We start from the raw sequence: 20,584 nt of genomic DNA, 5'->3' as shown, positions 1-20,584 counted from the left end.
GAGGAAATTACTGGTCTCATGTCCAAGGACAGGTCCTGTACCGTCCTTTGGAAACAAACGTTGGAGAGTCATCCACGTTGCATGCAGTTTTATGCTTGCTGCTGCATATATAGTGATTAATTAAACGCTGGTGCAGGAACGACCAGAGTATTCTGGAGGGTTTCCATGCATCAATACGTAATACAACCAGATCGAGGCATTATTTATCGTTCTATTATTTCTTTTATTAATCTTAAATGGCATTTAATGTTTATCCAAATAATTAGAATACTTTTTTACTTATTTGATAAAGAGATAATATATAGTGATCTAATAAATTATAATTTTCTTATGACCAGAATTTCTTTGCCTAGAACTCTCTGCTCTTGGTTTATTTAAGTAATTTATCGATACTTAAATGATAAAATTTAATTTATAACATTCAAATTTTAAATTTATTTTTTAAATTATATAAATAATGTCATATTATAAGTACTTTATTAGGTGTGCTCTACATACTGATTTAATAATAGAATTTTTCTTTATCAATACAACTTTATGAGTTTAGCTAAATGAACTAAAAGAATTAATATTTAATGAATTATATTCAATAAATAAATGTGCGAGAGGTAGGGTTGTGCAATTCCTCTGTAACTCTAACTCCAGCCTACCACCTGCTCCATACTTGACTCCAATAAAGTCTGATAGTTGGAGTTCGAAGTTTGGAGTTTAGAGTCGGAGTTTATGTTGGAAAAATGGTCGGAGTCGAAGTCTATATAGGCTTTGAACTCTAACCATTTTTTTTTAAAAAAAATTGCAAAGCGACATCGTTTTGCTTCTAATAAAAATGTAGTGAATCTGCCATTACATGAAATGATGCTACTCCATTTGAAGTGCAACGATGTCGTTTATGTCTACTATGCGGTCCAAAATCTCCTCTCCCTCTTCTGCTCCCCCACGCTTTCCCTTTGCCCGAATCACTTCTCTCTTTTTTTCTGTTTATCTCTCGTCGTGAACTCTGTCTTGTTGCTCACCCAGCCCCACTGTACATGAAAACCCATCTCCACTATGACACCCTTCTCTTCTCAATGTACACTCTGCCCTAATTAAATACTGTAGTTTTATTTATTCATTTGATTAGAAATTTAGATGTTAATTAAATTACGGCATTCCTAGGATTTGAGAGTTTGTTTGGTTTTAAATTTTTCAGGGTTTGAAGATTTGGGGAAAGTTTAGGCTTTTAGTTATTCATTGTGTGCATTGTTGTTTCATTTTACTTATTTGTGTTTTTTATGGTGAATTTGTGTCGATGACTATATATGTGCTTTGAAATTTATGTATGTAGTACCATTAAATATTGGTCTCGGTGGGACACTGGGAGCTTTGAATCTCATATTTGGAAATGGAGCTTTTCCAATATAATTGGTCTAGAGATTGTGCATTTCTTTTTCCTTTTTTCCTTTAATTAATCTCATTTCTACAGCTGGATGCTTGATTTTATAATAAAGAAAGATACTGCAGTTGTAGTTTGATAGGGGAGTCTTAGAGATCAACCATATTTCTTGCACAAGTCTTTGAGCAAGTTAGCAACTAGGCACTAGCATTATATGTGGTGTTTCTACAGACAGACTATACATATAAAGTGAATCCAAGTGGCTAAAGATTTGTTTGCTTAAACAAAATCCCAAGAGATCAACTAGGCACTAGACCCACATTTGCATCTACTTCTTATGCAAGTAGTCAAGTACTTGAAGGTCATGAACCTAATGAATTACATGAAGTGTAGCATGGTGACGGTCGACTACACTGACCTAATAAGAGAAGGTCGTGGATGATCGTGACAAAATTGAGACTATTTCACCGAATTGAGGGTGATCGTGACAACCCACAAGCAAGGTGTAACCATTGTTGAGGATTTTTTTTGGTTGTCACTCTAAAAAGCAACTTCACACAAAAGGGCTCCGCTAGGGTTTTGTTATTTTCTTTGCTCCCTTACGTTGTATGGCAGCCGATGAGGCCCTGCCGCCCACGACAGGTCATCTAAGGTCCTTTGCTGAGTTGGTTTCGGAGAAGCCACAATCGCTTCCAGAGATAGAGATCCCTTTCCGGCAGCCGAAACTCATTGACGAAGAGTTATGCTTTCTGTTCTCTACGGAGGAGATGGAACGAACGGCATAGCCATTTCGTTTCTCATTGGTGTTAAAATTCCTTCGACAGCGGCCGTCACTAGATGCTATCCGTGCCTTTATTCGTTGTCGATGGGGACTATCCAGTGTTCCTGTTGTGTCGGCCATGCAAAGTCCACGACATGTATTCATCTGTTTGTCAAATGAATTGGACTTCAACAAGGCACTATCTCGGGAGTCATGCGAAGTGAATGGCGTCCCTTATCGGCCGTTCCCCTAGACGCCAGACTTTGATGAGGAAGTTGAACCTCCCTGCGTACCGGTTTGGGTGTTCCTTCCCGGGCTGCCACCCAATTTTTTTCACTCATCAGTTTTAAAATTGCTCATGGCACCAATTGGCAGATTCATACGAAGAGATAATTCTATTAAGTGTGCGACCAGGACTGATGGTGCTCGTGTGTGTCTTGAGATCTATTCTTCCAAAGAGCCTATCGATTACTTTTGGATCAGGAAACCAGGGGTGCACCGAAGTAGGAGGCAAGAGGTACTTTACGAAACCCTTCCTGCATATTGCTCTTCTTGTAAACTTCAGGGACACAATTTAAAAACCTGTAGATTTAGAAATGATTCTCAAAAAAAGCAGTTGAAAGGAGGGAAGGTTTGGGTTAAAAAAGGAGGGAGTAATGCCTCGGGTGTGCAAGTTGATGATAGTGCACAGGTTGAGAAGGAAGGTGCGAATCTCGAGGTTGATTTGCTTGAGAAGGATGTTGTGAGATCTGCTGTTGTTATGGAGGATTTGAAAGAAGCTACGGAAGGTGTTTTAGGAAAAAATGCAGTGTAGGAAATATCGTGCTTGTTCAATCGGAGATGGTGGTGGCTGATAGTAGTCCGCTCGGTGCAGAGAAAATAAATCAAGTTCATGGGCTTTTAGTGAATGAAGTGAGTGCAGGGTTTGGGCCATTAGTGCCAGTAGAGTCCGTAATTAACGTTCCTAGCCGTGGCTGCAACGTGCAAGACATGAGGGTAGGTGTTTCAAGTGATGGTTTTACGTCCATGATGTTTGCCGAAGAGGAAAATGCGGGTTTCGGTGGTGGGCCAGCATCACTTACGTTGGTGGAAGCACAGAATGTAATTAGGCCTGGATTCATGGTTGAGGAAGTGGGTCAGATGGGGCCTAGTTTGAAATCTCACGTGGAGCTAGTTGAAATTGATCATATTAATTCAGAGGCTTGTGATGTTGCTGGTGAAAACAATCTTAGTCTAAATGTTGATGAAGTTCAATCCGAAAATGAAGCTGAGAGAGACAAGTTAAAAGTAGATATGCAAAAGGAATATAGCACAGATTTGGAAGTTCCAAGAATTGTAGCTGGTTCGTTTCCTAAAAGGAGCTCTACCAGGGCGGTAATTCGCCCCTCTAAACTTAATCTATGATTAGTGCCATCCTTTTTTGGAATATTCGGGGAGTGACATCATCTCAATTGCGGTTGAGAAAAATTATTAAAAAAAATAGGCCTAATATTTTAGCATTAGCTGAACCATTCTTGTTGGAAGATAAAATTCCAAATCTTTTGAGTAGGTTTAGTTGTGATTCTTTTATTACTAATGAAGCGATGGAAGGAAAAATCTAGCTGTTGCGGAACTCGGATTTTTCTGTTCAATGGTTGGCTAGGTCAAATCAATTTGTGACTGTGAAGGTGCAGGAAAATGGGCATGTTTTTATTCTGACCATTGTGTATGCCAAGTGCAACCAGATAGAGAGACGAACCCTTTGGGCGGACCTGGAATCTACTGGAAATAGTAATCTTCCCTGGCTTCTTTATGGGGACTTCAACATTATTAAAGATGATTCGGAAAGAAGAGGTGGGCATCCCAGCCCGTTTGCTGCAATGGAAGATTTTAATCTGTGTCTTCAAGCTTGTGGATTGCTGGATATGTGCTTTAAAGGTCCGAGGATGACATGGAGTAATGGCCAAGGCGGATTGGCTCGGAACTGGGCAAGGTTAGATAGATGCTTTATTGATCCTAAGTTTCTTAACTGTTTTCCTAATTTTTTTTACCGGGTCCTGGCTCGCACCACTTCGGATCATTCTCCTTTGGCAATCCAAATGGGTGAGGATCCTTTCAGGTATGGGCCTAGCCCATTTCGGTTTCAGTTTATGTGGACTGATCATGTGAATTTTTTGAATATTGTGGAGAGGGTGTGGAATCAAGAGGGAATTGATTCTGGGATCGTTAATTTTTCTTTTAAATTAAAAAGGTTAAGGTGGCTTTAAGGGAGTGGAATAAGTGTGTTTGGTAGGACTCATGTCCTTATTAATGATTTAGAGCAACGTATTGATAAACTGGAAAATAGTCTTCAAGTTTGCTCTAATTCTAAAGATGAGAATGAATTGTTGATTTCTAAATTGGAATTATCGACTTGGATGGGTAGAGAAGATACTAGATTGTCTCACATGGCTAAGAAAAGTTGGCTTAAAGATGGGGATCAAAATTCAAAATTTTTTCATGCTATTCTTAATGCTAAGAATCATAAAAGGGTTAATGATATGTACTTGGCCGATGGTACTGTTTTAAAGACCCCCTGGATATTCATAATGCTGCTGTCGACTATTTTCAACAACTTTTGGGTCAAAGTACCATTTGTAATTTGCCTAATTTAAGTGATGTGATTTTTCCTATGATTAATAGTGATGAAAATTTGTTGATTTGTATAGCTCCTTCCCTTGAAGAAATAAAGGATGCTCTTTTTAGTATCCCTATTGATAGTAGTCCTGGACCGGATGGCTTTAGGTCTGGTTTCTTTAGAGTTTGTTAGGATATTGTTAAGAAGAATTTGCTGAAAGCAATTTCTGAGTTTTTCTTAACTCATTCTATTCCCAGATTTTATACTGCTTCTTTATTGTTTTGATTCTTAAAGTGGATAAGCCCTCTGCTTTTGATAAATTCAGGCCTATTAGTCTTTGCTCGGTGATTTACAAGATTTGTGCTAAGATTATTGTGAATCGTTTGACTAATTTGCTTCCTAAGATTATCTCTCAGGAGCAAGGGTGTTCATCCTTGGTCGTAGTATCTTTGAGAACATTAGCTTAACCCAGGAGATGGTTCATTCTATTCATAAAAATTTGAATGGTGGTAATGTTTTAGTCAAGCTTGATATGCCTAAGGCTTATGATAGAGTTAATTGGGACTTTCTTATTCATGTCATGGCTTCTTTTGGTTTCTCTTCGCAAGTCTGTGAGCTGATTCGAATGTGTATTTCTACACCTTGGTACTCTATCATGATGAATGGCACTCCCTTGGGGTTCTTTAAAGGTGAACGTGAGTTGCGGCAAGGTGATCCTCTTTTGTCCTATTTATTTATTATTATGCAAGAGGTGCTTTCCCGTCTTCCCAAAAAATCCTTTGATAATGGTAAAATTGGGAAGTTTTCTCAAGCTAGAGGTACTTCTCTTATTTCTCATCTCATATATGCTGATGATATAGTTATTTTTGCTAATGAGAGTAAAATATCTATGAGAGGTTTAATGCAGGTTTTGACTACCTATGAAAGTAGGACGGGTCAAGTCTTTAACAAGGATAAAAGTGCTATTTTCTTTTAAAAAAACATTTTAGTTTTCAGGAAAAATTCCTTACTCAACATTACTGGCTTTATTGAAGGTTGTTTTCCTTTTAAATATTTAGGTGTGCCTATTATGATTGGGAGACTTAAGGCCTCTGACTTTTGTGAGCTTCTTGGAAAAGTTAAAAAGTAAATAGCGGGATGGAAAATGAAAATGTTTTCTGCTGCTGGTAGATCTATTTTGTTGAGGCACGTGTTGTCCAGTATGGCCACTCATCTTCTGGCTATTTTACATGTTCCTAAGGTTGTGCTCACTGCGCTTAATAAGATCTTGAGTTCTTTCTTTTGGGGTGAGTCTGATGGAAAGGGTAAGAGAAAATGGGTGGCTTGGAAACACATATGTTGCCCCACTAATGAAGGGGGGTTGGGGATTCGGGATTTTGGAGACATTCAACGAGCTTTGCATTTAAAGCTTGCCTGGCGTCTCATTAAGGGTCATTCTTTATGGGCGGATTTCTTTAGAGTTAAGTATGTTAGGGATAATCATTTATCCATTCTGATGCCTAATAACGGTACTCGGGTATGGAAGTCTATTGCTCGTAGTATTCCAGATGTTGTGAGTAGTTCTAAGTGGATTGTGAGAGATGGTGATATCTCCTTCTGGTTTGATAATTGGGAGGAGGGGGCCCTCTACATGGTCATTATCCTGTGATTGAGAACCCTTTGCTTAAGATTAAAAAGTGTTGCATTAAAAGTGGGTGGGATATTCCTCTTTTCGAGCGCCTAGTGGGTCATCAAAAAGCTTCTGAACTGGTTAATTTCTTGGCTAGTCGCAAGGGAGGGCAGGACGTGTTAGTTTGGTTGCAGGATTCTCATGGTAAGTTTACTATGAAAAGTGCTTGGGATTGCATCAGGGTTAGAGCACCACCTTTACCTTGGGTTTAGTGGATTTGGCATAATAACCTTCCTAAGAAAATTTCTATTATGATGTGGAAGGCTTCCAATAACTATTTTAGTGTTGATGATAAGATTAAAACGGTTGGTATTCCCATTGTTTCTAAATGTAATTGTTGTGCTACAGGTCACATTGAAGATCTTAATCATGTTCTTTGTACTGGTGAATTTGCTCGTCAAATTTGGCGTCTGGTTGCGACTCAGTTAGGGGTGTATATGGGTATCTTTTGCACTTGGCAGGACCAAATAAATTTTTGGTTTCGTCATGCTGGTAAGACTTCTCAATTACGGACTGTTTTTGGTCTCCTTCCGTCGATAGTTTCTTGGAAGCTTTGGCAGAGGAGTTGCAAAGCTAGGTTTGAAGATAAGATTGAAACAGTTGAGTCTGTTTGGCATGCTATAAAATTATGGCTTTGCCAAATTATACAAATGATCATGAAAGTGTTGAGGTTACCTAATCAGGATGTGGTTATTTTAAATCGGTTAGAGATCCCAGTTTTACTTCCCGTTTCTAAGAAGGTTCATTTGGTGAGATGGCATAAGCCTCAACAGGGTTAGGTTAAACATACGGATGGGAGTTGTTTTGGTAATCCTGGGTCGTCAGGAGCAGGGGGTGTTATTCGGGACGAGAATGGTAATTTGTGTGCGGCTTTTTCTGTCTTCTTGGGTCAGGGCTCTAATAACTTTGCTGAAATACGGAGTTTATTAGAAGGGGTTCGGAGGTGCTATCAACTCGGCTTTCATAGGGTAGAAATTGAGATTGACTCCCAAATTCTTGTGGATTGGATCACTAGGGGTAACTATAATATTTGGTATTTAGAGGATTTCTGGGATGAGCTACTTGTTTATCTTGAAGTTATGGAGTACTGCGTGAAACATATTTTTCGGGAAGGAAATGCAGTGGCTGATTCTCTTGCCAAGAGTGGAGCTGCGGGTTTAGATATGAATTGGACAGGTGCTAGAGATAGACTACCCAACAATTTAAGAGGTCTTCTTCGCATGGATAAACTTGGTCTTCCTTATTTGCGAATTTCGTAAGGTGTTTCTTGGTAAGATGCATTTGCTTTATCTGTCTTATTTACTTTATATGCATGTGGATTCTTTGGTCTTGTTTTCTTGTAGGTTGTTAGATTGGTTATATATATATATATATATATATATATATATATATATATATTGTTAAGCATTTTCCTTTTGGGTATATTGTATTTTGGTTGGGACTTTTAGATTTTTTGATACTTGGTTTTGAAATTTTTTGATTGTACTCTCCAGGCATCTATGGTTGTAATCACGGTTTTCCTTCGCCATAAGTGAGGGCTATCAAGAAAATTGGGGTACAGTCCTCTTCTTAATAAAAAAAAAAAATCTTCACACTTTCTTTTGTCATTGAGTGTAATGCATCGGGGAGGGCCATTGGGGCTGTGTTGATGCAAAAAAATAGGCTCATTGCCTATTTTAGTCAAGCCCTTAAGGGAAGAGTGTTGACTTGGTCTACGTATGATAATGAGTTGTTTGCCTTGGTGGCTGCCATACCAAAATGGAGACTTTATGTGATTGGGTAGATTTTTACACTGAGGAAAGATCATCAAAGTCTCAAATTCCTACTTGAGTAGAGGGTTGACACTGCTATATAACAAAAACAGGTGTCTAAACTTTTGGGCTATGATATAAGGATGGAGTATAAAAAATGGACAGACAACCAAGTGGCGGATGTTCTATCAAGAAGGGATGAAGGGACCAAAGAAGAGCTAGAAGTGAGTATTTCTGCCTTGTCAGTACCTACCACTGATTGGTGGGATGAAATAAAAGGGGGTACACTCAAGACCCTTACACAACCAATCTACTCACTCAATTTGAGGAAGGTCAGCTTCTCCAAAATTTTTCAGTAAGGGATGGACTGCTATATTATAAACAAAGGCTATCTTTAACTGATCATTGTGATTTGCAACAAAAGGTGTTACAAACCCTTCACAGTGTACCTTAGGGGGGCACTTAGGGTATGCAAGACCCTCCACCGTGTGAAGAGAGAATTTTACTGGCTAGGGCTAAGATCTGATTTAAACTAGTTCATAAGGGAGTGTGAAGTGTGCCGAGGGATTAAGGTAGACCAGTCAAAACCTAGTGGGCTACTACAGCCCCTTTCATTCCTTCACAACCATGGATACACACCACCATCAATTTTGTGGAGGGGTTGCCTACCTCCCAAGGATTTAACAGTTTAAGGGTGGTGATAGACAAATTTATGAAGTATGCACACTTTGTTTCCCTAACCCATCCCTTTTCGGCTAAAACAGTGGCATTGCTTTTTGTTAGACATGTGCTCAAATTGCATGGCATGACCCAATCAATTGTATCCGATAGGGTGTAGCATATTTACCAGCTTGTTTTGGCAGGAACTATTTACGATATAAGGTATCCAATTGGCTTTCAGAACCTCCTATCACCCCCAAACTGACGGCCAGACTGAAGCAGTGAACAAGTGTTTAGAAAACTACCTGAGATGCTTTGTTGGGGACCAACCTAAGTCTTGGGCTCACTGGGTAGCCCAAGTCGAGTGGTGGTACAACACTAACCACCACTCTTCAACTAGGACCACCCCCATTGAAGCCTTATATGGGTATGGCCCTCCTAAGCTACTACGCTATGTCTGTGAGACAACTAAGGTCGAAGCAGTGGAAGAAAACCTCAAGTATAGGGACTAAATTTTGCAACTGTTACGACAAAACTTACACAGGGCACAACAATGAATGAAAAGTTATGCAAATTTGAAGCAGAAGGAGCAATCTTTTGAAGTGGGAGAGTGGGTTTACCTCAAACTCCAGCCCTATAGGCAGTTATCAGTGACCCGGCGGCAAAGTTTGAAGCTTTCATCTAGATTCTATGGTCCCTTTCAGATCATACATAAAATTGGCGAGGTGGCTTACCGGCTAGAGCTATTCCGTCTTCTTCCATCCATCCGGTATTCCATGTGTACCTTCCCAACCCTACCTCCAGTCAATTCCGACGGCGTGATCAAACCTGAACCCAAGGAGGCTTTGGCCAAGAGGGTGAGGAAGAGCAAAAACCAGCCCTTGGTTGAGCTCTTAGTCCGTTGGCAAGGGCAACACAATGAAGACGCGACCTGGGAGGCTTACCACAAGCTGAAAGGAACCTACCCACACCTTGTGGGCAAGGTGTTCTGAGGGAGGAGGCTCTTGTCACACACATTAGGGTATGGCAAGCTGAGGAAGGTTTGGGCTGTTTGTGGGCCAGGACATGGAAGGCTTGGATTAGCTATCATGGGCTCGACCCAGTTACTTTTCTTTATGATTGTAAAGCCTTACATGGCTCAATAGATGTCTTAGTTAAATTCTCTATTTTACCTTTAAGTTGGTTACTAGTCTTGCAATATTATTGGACAATGCTCTATAAGTCAGTAGTGGAATCGCATTGCTATAAGGACTGTAGATGCAAAGGGACAGTTATCGAAGAATCATTTTAATCGAAATACAACTTCTATCCAAACTCCTTCTTTCCTTCTATGTGTTTCTGGAGTTTTCTCAGTGAGTAAATCCAATTTCATGAATCACAACAACCTATGTGTTACATATACTTCATTGTTTGCTTGTATTGATTGTTTGGCTTTTAAGTCCTAATGTTTTACTAGCGTTCTACTTTAGCAAAAACTAAATATTTTTGCTTAATTTTTTCCTCTATTAATCTCTACATGAACTATAGAAAATACCTCCGCACCAATAGTGGCAAGTGATTTTACCTTGGTTTGCATACTGATTGGTTTGTTTTAGATGTGTTTCTGATTAGTTTGTTGGTTTTCATTCTAAGATGAGTGAATTTTTTTTTTTTGATCGGTAATTCTAAGATGAGTGAATTTTGTTTCATCGCGAATATGATTTTAATTCATTAATAGTAATATAATTTTTTAAACAATAATTTAATTAGAAATGATTATTAATTAACATATGATCGATATAACTTTAAAATATGACAAAAATAAATTAGGTAAAAAATGATAAAAGATTAAATTAATAATTACAATATTATTATATAGAGAGCAGATGGATAATCTAATATAGGAATAAGTTTTGAATGGAATTGGCAAAAGACCAAGTATGTGATATTAGCCAAAACTAAACTTTTGGGATTGCTAATCCAATAAGGATGGTCTTTGGACTTAAGGATTGAGATTTTAGAATAATTAATTTTTTAGAACAAAATATTTTGAAATAATTTTGAGTTTAAGTCATATTTCATAACTTTTAATTTGAAATATTACATTAAACTAGATTATGTTTTATTTTTATTTTTTTTATCCGAAAGTATGGTTTTGATCCATTTTCTTGGAGATCTTCCCACTGCAACAAGGCCTATATTAAATAACTGAACCTAAGTTTTATGCTGATCCAAAAAATTTAAAAAACCGGAAATTATGGCATGCCTCCCAATCAGAAATTATAAAAAGAAGCGGATTTTTTTTGCAAAACTTGCATGAAAGGGCTTTATGTTAAAATTTTAATTCAAGTTAACTAATCTTGATACTCCAATTTATCTTTTATTTTGCTTTAGTTTTCAAAGTTCAATATCATTTTCTATACTAAGTTTTAAGTTATTGATGGCCTCGCATTCTCATTCAAATTTGATTTCATGCTTCAAATATGGTTAAACTATGGATAAAAGTTAGATGAAAAATCTTCGACTTTCAAAGGATTTTTTGGTAGTACGAAGGGGGAATTGGCCCAAAAATTGCAAGAAGAAGACTTAGAAAGAACAAAGAAGTCGACGATGTTGATGAGTTTTTTAAGTTTGCATGTGAGAGTTTTCCTACAAATGATTTGTTGCCTATGTAGAAAATGTAGATTGCATATGCTATTCATGCACAACATAGTATATGATCATTTGATTAGCAATAGAACTTCTCAAGGTTACACCATTTGGTATGCTCAAGAGGAGAGAAAGGGAAAAAGATCTTACCATGCCACTGATGCCCAAGACAATAATGAGCAAACACATGAAAACTCTAATAGGATGACAAGCATGTTACATGACGTTTTTTCTGTGTTTGATCTTGAAATAGTCGAAGGTGAGCCGGAAATAGATGTTGAAGTTGGAGAAGCTAGAGTGCAAGATGAAAATCGATAAGGTTTTAGCGAGAGAGTTAATAAATTTTATAATATGTTGAAAGATACTAATGAGCTACTATATGAAGGGTGCACAAAACACAGAAATTTAGTTGATTATCTATATTTTATTTTTTGCTTTTTTATTATATAGATGGAAACAGGTTAATATAATTTATAATTTTATTGTTATGAGGATGTCTTTTAATTTATCTAATGGATTTAGGTGTTATATATGTTTCCTTGTTTGTTTGTTGATTCTAATAATAATAATCTATTATTAATTTATTATTGTTTGTTGGTTATATCAATCATCTCAAATAATCATCCAATTTCTTTTCACTTTTTGTAGAGTTTTTAAGTTTATTGGTTTAAATTGACATGATATGTAGTAAATTACTAATAAAATATAATAAAAGTCTAGAAGAGCCCATCATTTTATTAATTAGTCTTTTTGGCCCAGTTCGAAAATACTAGCCCATTGGACCGTTCCAACTTTGAGTTGGGATCCGATCTTTAACTTCGAGTGATCCATAGCTCCGATCGGAGTCGTAGTCTGCTCCTGATCGGAGCTGGAGTTAGAGCTCAATTTGACTTCAGATCCTAATCAAAATTAGAGGTCGAAGTTAGTCAATCCAACTCCGTCGGAGTCGGAGTCGTAGTCTACCCCTAACAAGATGTTTATAAAAAATAAATAATTCAATATTATCCATTTAATTTTTTAAATATCCCATCCATAATCTTTTTGCCGAAAATAAACCCAAACTCCAATATATATACTCAGCAGCTGGAGCACAACGAAGCAGCACAATTATGGGGGTGGAGAAAGGATATTGCATTTTCTTGGAGTGGAAGTGAAATTTCATACATTCAATCATGAAAAAAAAAAAAAAAAAACACCATGAAAAAAGGTTTGCACTTCGATGGGTAGAAAAAGACGAAACGACAGGTGGGCTGTTTTATTTGCTCAATTAATTATATACTGAATAGGCTACGAAAAGTAATTTTAATTTCATTGACATGTTGCGTGCATTGATTGATATATATTTAATTTTCCCTCAATTTCATGTATAAATCAGCCAAAAACTATTTTAATTAGCTGTGAGAGTTGATGATGATCTTAATTAAGAACTGAAAGTGAAAGGCTCCACTAACCATCAAAACATGATCGATCATGGTGTCCTTAACTTTCAAACAATTTTTTGGAAAAAAAGGAACATAAGACAAGTTTTTTTTTTTTGTCTTTTTTTTATTATTTTTTCCTTGAATATCCCACGAAAGAAAGAAAGGGGAAGTCTGAAACTGACATTTCCATTAATCCATTAGTGGAACCCATCACTCAAAAAGTCCATCTGATATTTTCATAAATGTCTCTTTTTTTTTCTTTCCCCACCAACATGATTAGAATTGTCTCTGTCAAAGGGCAACAACTCCCACCATTTCCAAATAATAATAATAATAATTATTACAAATAAATAAGATTTGATTAAATCAACTCACATAGATTGTATAATAGTCTACTAGTGATAGGGACACGAATCTTATTATTATTATTATTTGTAATTTATTTTTTAATTATTGATATTTTGCAAAATAATGTCGACACTCTCAACACTTTTTTCAAATTCTACTTCATTTAAAATGAAATTATATATATATAGTTGGGGGAAATTTACTTTTTTATATTTGTTTGCTTTAAAAAAAAAAATTATATTTTGCATTTTAATTGTGATTAAATAAGTATATGATCTTACCCTTATATAAAAGGGAAGTAAGTATTAAATTCCTTTTTTATTTGTTATCTCAGTACATGCAATACTAAAAAAGTCGAATAATTATCTCAAATTATCAAGACTTTGATCAATTTTGGTTGTAACTCTTTTAAGTTTTTCTTCGTAAAAAGGTATTATTCAGCATTAAGTACTGAAGGTATTATATTTTATATGGCAGGCATCCATGAAAAAAGAATATATAACAACATTTTAATATATTTTCGTAATTTAAGAATAAATTAAAAGAAATTGTTTTGAAACATCGATCCTATCTTCTAGATGGTAGCTAGCTGGCTGCTTTCAGTTACACTAATTCGTCAAACACATGATGAGAATTTGCAGTGGGCGGTGCTAGCTAGGACCCGACGGAAATAGTTACGAGTATTAATCACACGAATCGGCCCCCATAAAGACGGTCCAAACTTCTGGCACTTTTCATCAACCACTAGTACTTGCTATTAAAGTAAGAAGACAACATAGCACTCAAGGTATTTGCTTAAATGTATCAAAGGACTTTTTTACTACTTCAAAATTTTTTCACACTGTTTTTTTCAACTATTTCTGTCATTATATGTACAATATTTATACTACTCAATACATAACAACTTATTTTCTATCATTAGGACACGTGTATTTTAGTTTCTCATTCTATTTTGACAAGAATATTCTCAGACTTCATTCCAGAACTTTCTTGGTCCATGGCGTGTGCACTTGCTCGGCCTTGAGTGCCAGCTTTTGCCTTCTTGCCTTGGGTGCAATCTGTTGTAGTCTCGCCTTAAGTGCATGATGTTGTGGTTGCCTTATCATCTCCCCTCGATGCAAGCGGCACTTGATAAATAGTGAGGCTTAGGATGCGTTTAGTTACCAAACTCACCTCAACTCATCTCAACTCATCATTACAATTTTTTCAAATCCCAATACAAAATATAATAAACAATTCAACTTTTTCAAATTTTAAAATAATAATAATATTAAAAAATAATATTCTAACAATATTTTATCATCACAACTCAACTCAACTCAACTCACTTCAACATCCACACACACCCTTAATCGTAATAAAGAAAACCAAGTTGTGGATAGTGGTTTTGTTAAAATGTCTGCAAGTTGTTCCTTGCTAGAAACAAAGGAAACAGTGAGAGTCTTTGCAGCTACTAGATCACGAACAAAATGGTAATCCAATTCAACATATTTTGTGCAACAATGAAGTACTGGATTGACGAAAAAGTACGTTGCTCCCAAGTTATTACACCATAGTGTAGGAGCTTTGGTTAAAAATATTCCAAGTTCTTTTAAAAGAGACTGTATTTATAAAATCTCACAAGTAGTGTTGGCTATAGCTTTATATTCAGCTTTAGTTGATGAACAAGCAACAATTGGTGGCTTTTTGGATCCCCATGAAACAAGATAGGAACAAAAAAAAAAAAAAAAAAAATACAAAACTCACCAGTATACTTTCTATCATCAGGGCAATCGGCCCAATCAGCGTCAGAGTAGGCCGAGATGTCAAACAAAGAGTGAGTAGAAAAGTGCAGTCCAAAGTGAGTAGTTAAACACAGATAATGAATAATTCGTTTTACAGCTTGCCAGTGTGAATTTTTTGGACAATGTATAAATTAACAAACTTTATTAACAACAAATAAGATATCTGGATGGGTAAATGCCAAATACTGTAAATTACCTACAACGCTTCTATATAGATGAGGATGCTCAAAAGAGGAACCATCAAAAGCTGTAAGCTTAGTGGAAGTCGACATAGATGATGAGACAGCTTTAGCATTGTGCATATTAGTGCGATGCAAGATATCTGTGTTGTATTTGGATTGACTTAAATAAAGACCATGACTGTCCCGAATAGCCTCTATATGAAGAAAAAAAATGTAAATAACCAAGGTCCTTAACAAGAAAATGATTACTCATGACAGGATAAAATTTGAAATTAACAAAGGATGTGAGCCAATAATGATTATATCATAAACATAAACAACATGACCAGCTTGTTTAAAAATAAATAGAGAAGCATCAGACCTGTACTCTTGGAAGCCAAGAGAAAGAAGCTGAGAACTTAGCTTGGAGAACCAGGCCCGAGTGCCCTGTTTAAGGCCATAGATGACCTTTTTCAACTTGCAAATATACTCAGCAAGTCGAGATTGACAAAACCAAGAGGCTGAAGCATGTACACTGCTTCTTCCAAGTCATCGTGCTGGAACACATTTTGGATATCTAGTTGGTGTAAGGGTCATTTATACGAGACAACAATGGAAAGCAATAATCGGATAGTGATGGGTTTCACAACAGGGGAAAAGGTTTTGTTATAATCTACCCCAAGCTGTTGATGAAATCCCTTGGCAAAAAGACGTGCCTTGTGCCGTTCAAGGGAGTCATCAGCACACCTCTTTGTTTTCAGAACCGATTTCGTACCCAGAACATTGAGGGAGGAAGAGGGTGGAACTAGATCCCTGGTAGAGTTTTGAAGAAGAGCCTGAAACTCAAGTTGCATGGCATGACGCCATTCAGGGTACCTAGCGGCATCTATATAGGGCATGGGTTCGTCAGGAACCACGTATGAAGAGGAAATCGAAAGAGAGGCAGAGTGTTTGGGAAAAGGCCAAGGAAGAGTTCCATCATTACGCACTCTAGGGCAACAGACATTGGCTTTCAACCTTGTGACCATCGGATGGGTATTTTCAGAAGGAGGAACCATGGATGTAGTAGGCAGCACAGAGGTGATATTAAGGTTTGAGAAGTCTTGGGATAAAGGTAGGGAACTGGGGGAGGCTAGACTCGACGAAGTGATGGGTTCGAGAGGAGTAGTTGAGGGAGTTGGGCTAGATGGTTAGTGGGCTAGTGGAGATATGTAAGGGAGAGACAGGTAAGAGACAGGTACGGATGTGGAGACCAAGTGTTCGGATGGGCTCGTGCTTGCTAAGTGTGGGCTTGAGGAAGTGGACGGTGAGACCAAATGGGCTAAAGGAGGCAGGATGGGTGCCGAATGTGGGGCACGAGAACCAGAGACAACAATATCATGAGAGTGGGCCTAATTTTGAACATTAGACTTAGATGGAAAGGGAAAATGATTTTCGTGAAATTGAACATTACGAGAAATGTAAGTAAGACCTGATGGTAAATGTAGACAACAATAGTCCTTATGATCAAGGCTATATCCCATAAAAATGCACAATTTTGAGCATAGGTTCATTTTATGTTTATTAAAAGGACGTAAATTGTACCAACAAGCAGCACCAAAAGTTCGAAGAAAATTATAATCAGGAGAACGATTAAAAAGCTTTTGAAAGGGAGATTTATTTTTTAAAATTGAAGTAGGCATCCGATTGATTAAAAAAAATGCGGTTTGAAAAGCAGCGGACCAGTATTTAAAAGGCATTAAGGCATGGGAAAACAAAGAAAGTCTCGTCTCAACAATGTGGCGATGATGTAGCTCAACACTGCCATTTTGTGCATGAGAATAAGAGCAGGTGATGCGATGGCCAATGCCATATGATTGTAGCACTTTTTGAAGGGGGCAAAAATTCACCACCTCTATCCATTTGCACAGATTTCACATTTGTTGACAAATAGTATCTAACATAACGCAAAAATGCAATAAAAATAGAAGTGACATCGGATTTTGCTTAAAGCGGATAAAACTAAATATATTTAGTAAAGTTATCAATAATTGACAAGTAAAACCGACTTCCAGCAGATGACAATACTGGTATCAGTCCCCAAACATCTATGAACAATAATTCAAAAGGGTGATGAGAACGAGATGGAGAAGGGGGTGAGGTAAGACATGGGTTTTGGCTTGTGGACAAGCCAGACATGGAGATGTTGGGTTACTTGAATTTCTGGGAAGCTTAAAATGACTAATAATAAAGGAGGTAACTTTGGAGGATGGATGACCAAGGCACATATGCCAATTGAAAGCCGATGTGCATTCACCAACGAGTGCTTGAGGATTCGATGAGTTGGAGATAGAGGTCGAAACCATGGTGGGAAGAACATACAAGTCGTTCCTAATAGTGCCTTGAAGAAGAGCCTCCCAGGTTTGTAAATCCTTCACAAGAAGAAAAGAAGGGTAAAACTCAAAATAAACAGAATTATCAAGACAAAATTGACGAACAGACAAAAGATTTTTGGTTATAGAGGGAACATGCAAAAGCTTAGATAAAAGAAAATTGCCAGGAGGAGTATGTAAATTTCTAGAACCAGTATGCTGAATGGGAATAGTAGAGCCATCTCTGACACTGACTTGATATGTGCCCTGATAAGACATAAAGTCCAAATTCAAGTTCTAAAAATCATTTGTAAAATGATTCGTTGCCGTAGTATCGAGGAACCAAGCATGAGATTGGGTGGACAACATATGAGATGCAGTTGTGGTTAGATTGGTTGAGAGGTTCGGTGAAGGGGGGTTTGATAACTTTGGTCAAAATGAAAATAGCAACGCAAGGCCGTGTGGCCAGCTTTGTGACATACTTGGCAAGTAGGTCTGGTATCATTTCTGTTGGTAAAGGGGTGAGGACTGCTGCGACCCTCACGACCTCGGCGTGGGCCACGACCCTGACCTCTAAGATTGGGTGAAAAAGTAGAACTAGGAAATGATTTGGTTTGAGTAAGATTGGCAAACATGCAGTTGCCAGAGAGAAGAGTATGGGTTTGATGGGCCAAGCGAGATTCGTGATTGAGTAAATAGCTACATATTTGTTGAGGACTGAGAGGGTTTACTCTAGTAGTGAGAGAATTAACTAAAGAATCATAATCAGTGCCTAGACCAGCTAGCAAATACACTGAAAATTCTGTTTGGGACAAAGGCTAACCTGCGGCAGTCATGAACGTTCAAGGGACTTTGCCTTATTAAAATAGTTCGTAATGTACTCGATTCCCTTTTTAAGAGTAGCAAGCTATAGCTGGGTCTGCATAAGGTGCGCAGACGACTGTGCCGCAAAAAGATTCTACAACGTGGTCCATATTTCATGAGCAGAGGTGCACTCAAGGACCCGAGCAAGAACATTTTCTGACAAGGAAGAATTTAAAGCCGAAATAAGCAACTGATTAAGTTGAGACCATTTGAGGTACTTGGGATTGGGGTTGTTATCAATCAAGGGAGGGGGCATAACTGAGGAGCTGTCCACATGATGAAACAAATGATTACCCTTGAGAAAAGGCACAACCTGTGCTTCCACAAAAGATAATTATTGACTCTAAGCTTGATAGTAATAAAATGACTAGCCGAGTTAAGGGGAGAGGTGTTTATGGTGGAGGTGGAAGTTGGGTTAGAGTCATCGGAAGAGATGGAGGAAGCCATCTGGGTTGGATCAGTGAAGGGCGACGGAGGTCACTGAGCTCTTGATACCATGTTAAAGTAAGAAGAGAACAGAGCACTCAAGGTATTTGCTGAAATGCCTCAAAGGGCTCCTTTACTATTTCAAAATTCTTCTACACTATTTCTATCATTATATGTATAATATTTATACTACTCAATACATAATAACCAATTCTCTATCATTGGGACATGTGTATTTTAGATTCTCATTCTATTTTGACAAGAATATTCTCAGACTTTATTCCAGAACTTTCTTGGTCCATGTCGTGAGCACCTGCTCTACCTTGAGTGCAAGCTGATGTCTTCTTGCCTTGGGTGCAATCTGCTATAGTCTCGCTTTGAGTGCATGCTCCTATGGTTGCCTTATCACTTGCACCTACTCGGCACCTACTATGAGGGATGTTTTCAAAATACCACGCTAGGCAAGTGTTGAGACTTAAATGTAGAAAAAACCATGCTTGGACTCAGGCAAACAAAGAATGCTTCGAACCAAAGTGAGCAAAGAAAGCTCGCACACTGATGCTAGCAAAATTGCTCGAATTTAGGACGAGCAAGGAGTGCACACACGGGTGTGTTTGTATCCCAAGTGAGCAAAGAGTGCTCGAACCTTGGGGCGATCAATAGTAAAAGAGCATAAAGGTTCAATTAGGGGCTAAAAGTGCATGCTATGGGTGGAGACTATGTTCATCAAAAGTGCCTGCACCTCAGAACTCGAGTAAAAGTCCTTGAACTACAGGCCAAGCAACAAATCTTGCCACTTAGGTGAACACAAAGGGAAAAAAGTGCTAGGTTCAAGCAAGCACTATGTTGAGCAAAAATGGTCACCATCCTCGTGGCAGGCACCACGAAAAGTGAATGTAAGATGAAAAGAATGAACCTAAGGCAGAAAAATGAACCTAAGACGAAAAAATGAACCTGAAATGAAAAAAAAGTAGGATGGAAAATTGATGGTAGGACGAAAAAATAAACTCGTCCCCTAGGTGATCAATGCACTCGTCACCCGGGATGAGCAGAAATGTTCGCCTCATCCCCAGGCAAGCGATTTCCTTATCAAAACTACAAGTCACCCTCATGGGTGAACACTATGTTGATCAAAAGCGCTCAACCTCCAAGAGGGGGATCAAAGCTTTTGTTGCACGAGACAACAAAAAGTGCTAGCTAGTAGGGTGAGCAAAGGGTCACTAATGTCGGGGGGACAGTGAAGAGTGCTCGCACCCATGGTGCCCAAAGCATGCTCGTATCCAATGCTCATGTCAAGGTGAGCAACAATAGCTTGTACCTTATGTAAGCAAACAGTGTCTACCTAGTGAGGGCGAGGAAAAGTTATCGTCCTTGGGGCCACCAAAAGTGCTCGATCTGGGCAAAGACTATGTTTACCAAAAGTGCTCATCACCCTGGGTGGGCCAGCACTATGTTGATCAATAACATTTGGCTCCCGAGCATGTAAAGTGTACCAGATTGATCGAGTAACTTGGGAGCTTGGTTCCTGAGCATGTAAAGCATACCAAATCGTCAACATATTCGATCTATGATCAAATTGTATAATGTCTTGGGATATTCGACCCTTGATCAAATTGTTTGAACTATGACGTGCATCAACATCTCTCACTTGGGGTGAGCACTTTGCTATCATTTCGTAAGAGTGCTCGCACCCCATTTTAGAACCAGGACAATGGCAGCATTACGGCTAGAAGTCTCTATCTCGGAACCCATCTCAAAACCATGAAGCCTGTGACACAAATACCCACGAAAAA

The sequence above is a fragment of the Juglans microcarpa x Juglans regia genome, chromosome 6D (assembly GCF_004785595.1).
Source record: "Juglans microcarpa x Juglans regia isolate MS1-56 chromosome 6D, Jm3101_v1.0, whole genome shotgun sequence".
Lineage (NCBI taxonomy): Eukaryota > Viridiplantae > Streptophyta > Magnoliopsida > Fagales > Juglandaceae > Juglans > Juglans microcarpa x Juglans regia.
The sequence above is the reverse complement of the archived record's forward strand: the minus strand, read 5'-3'. Positions refer to the sequence as shown.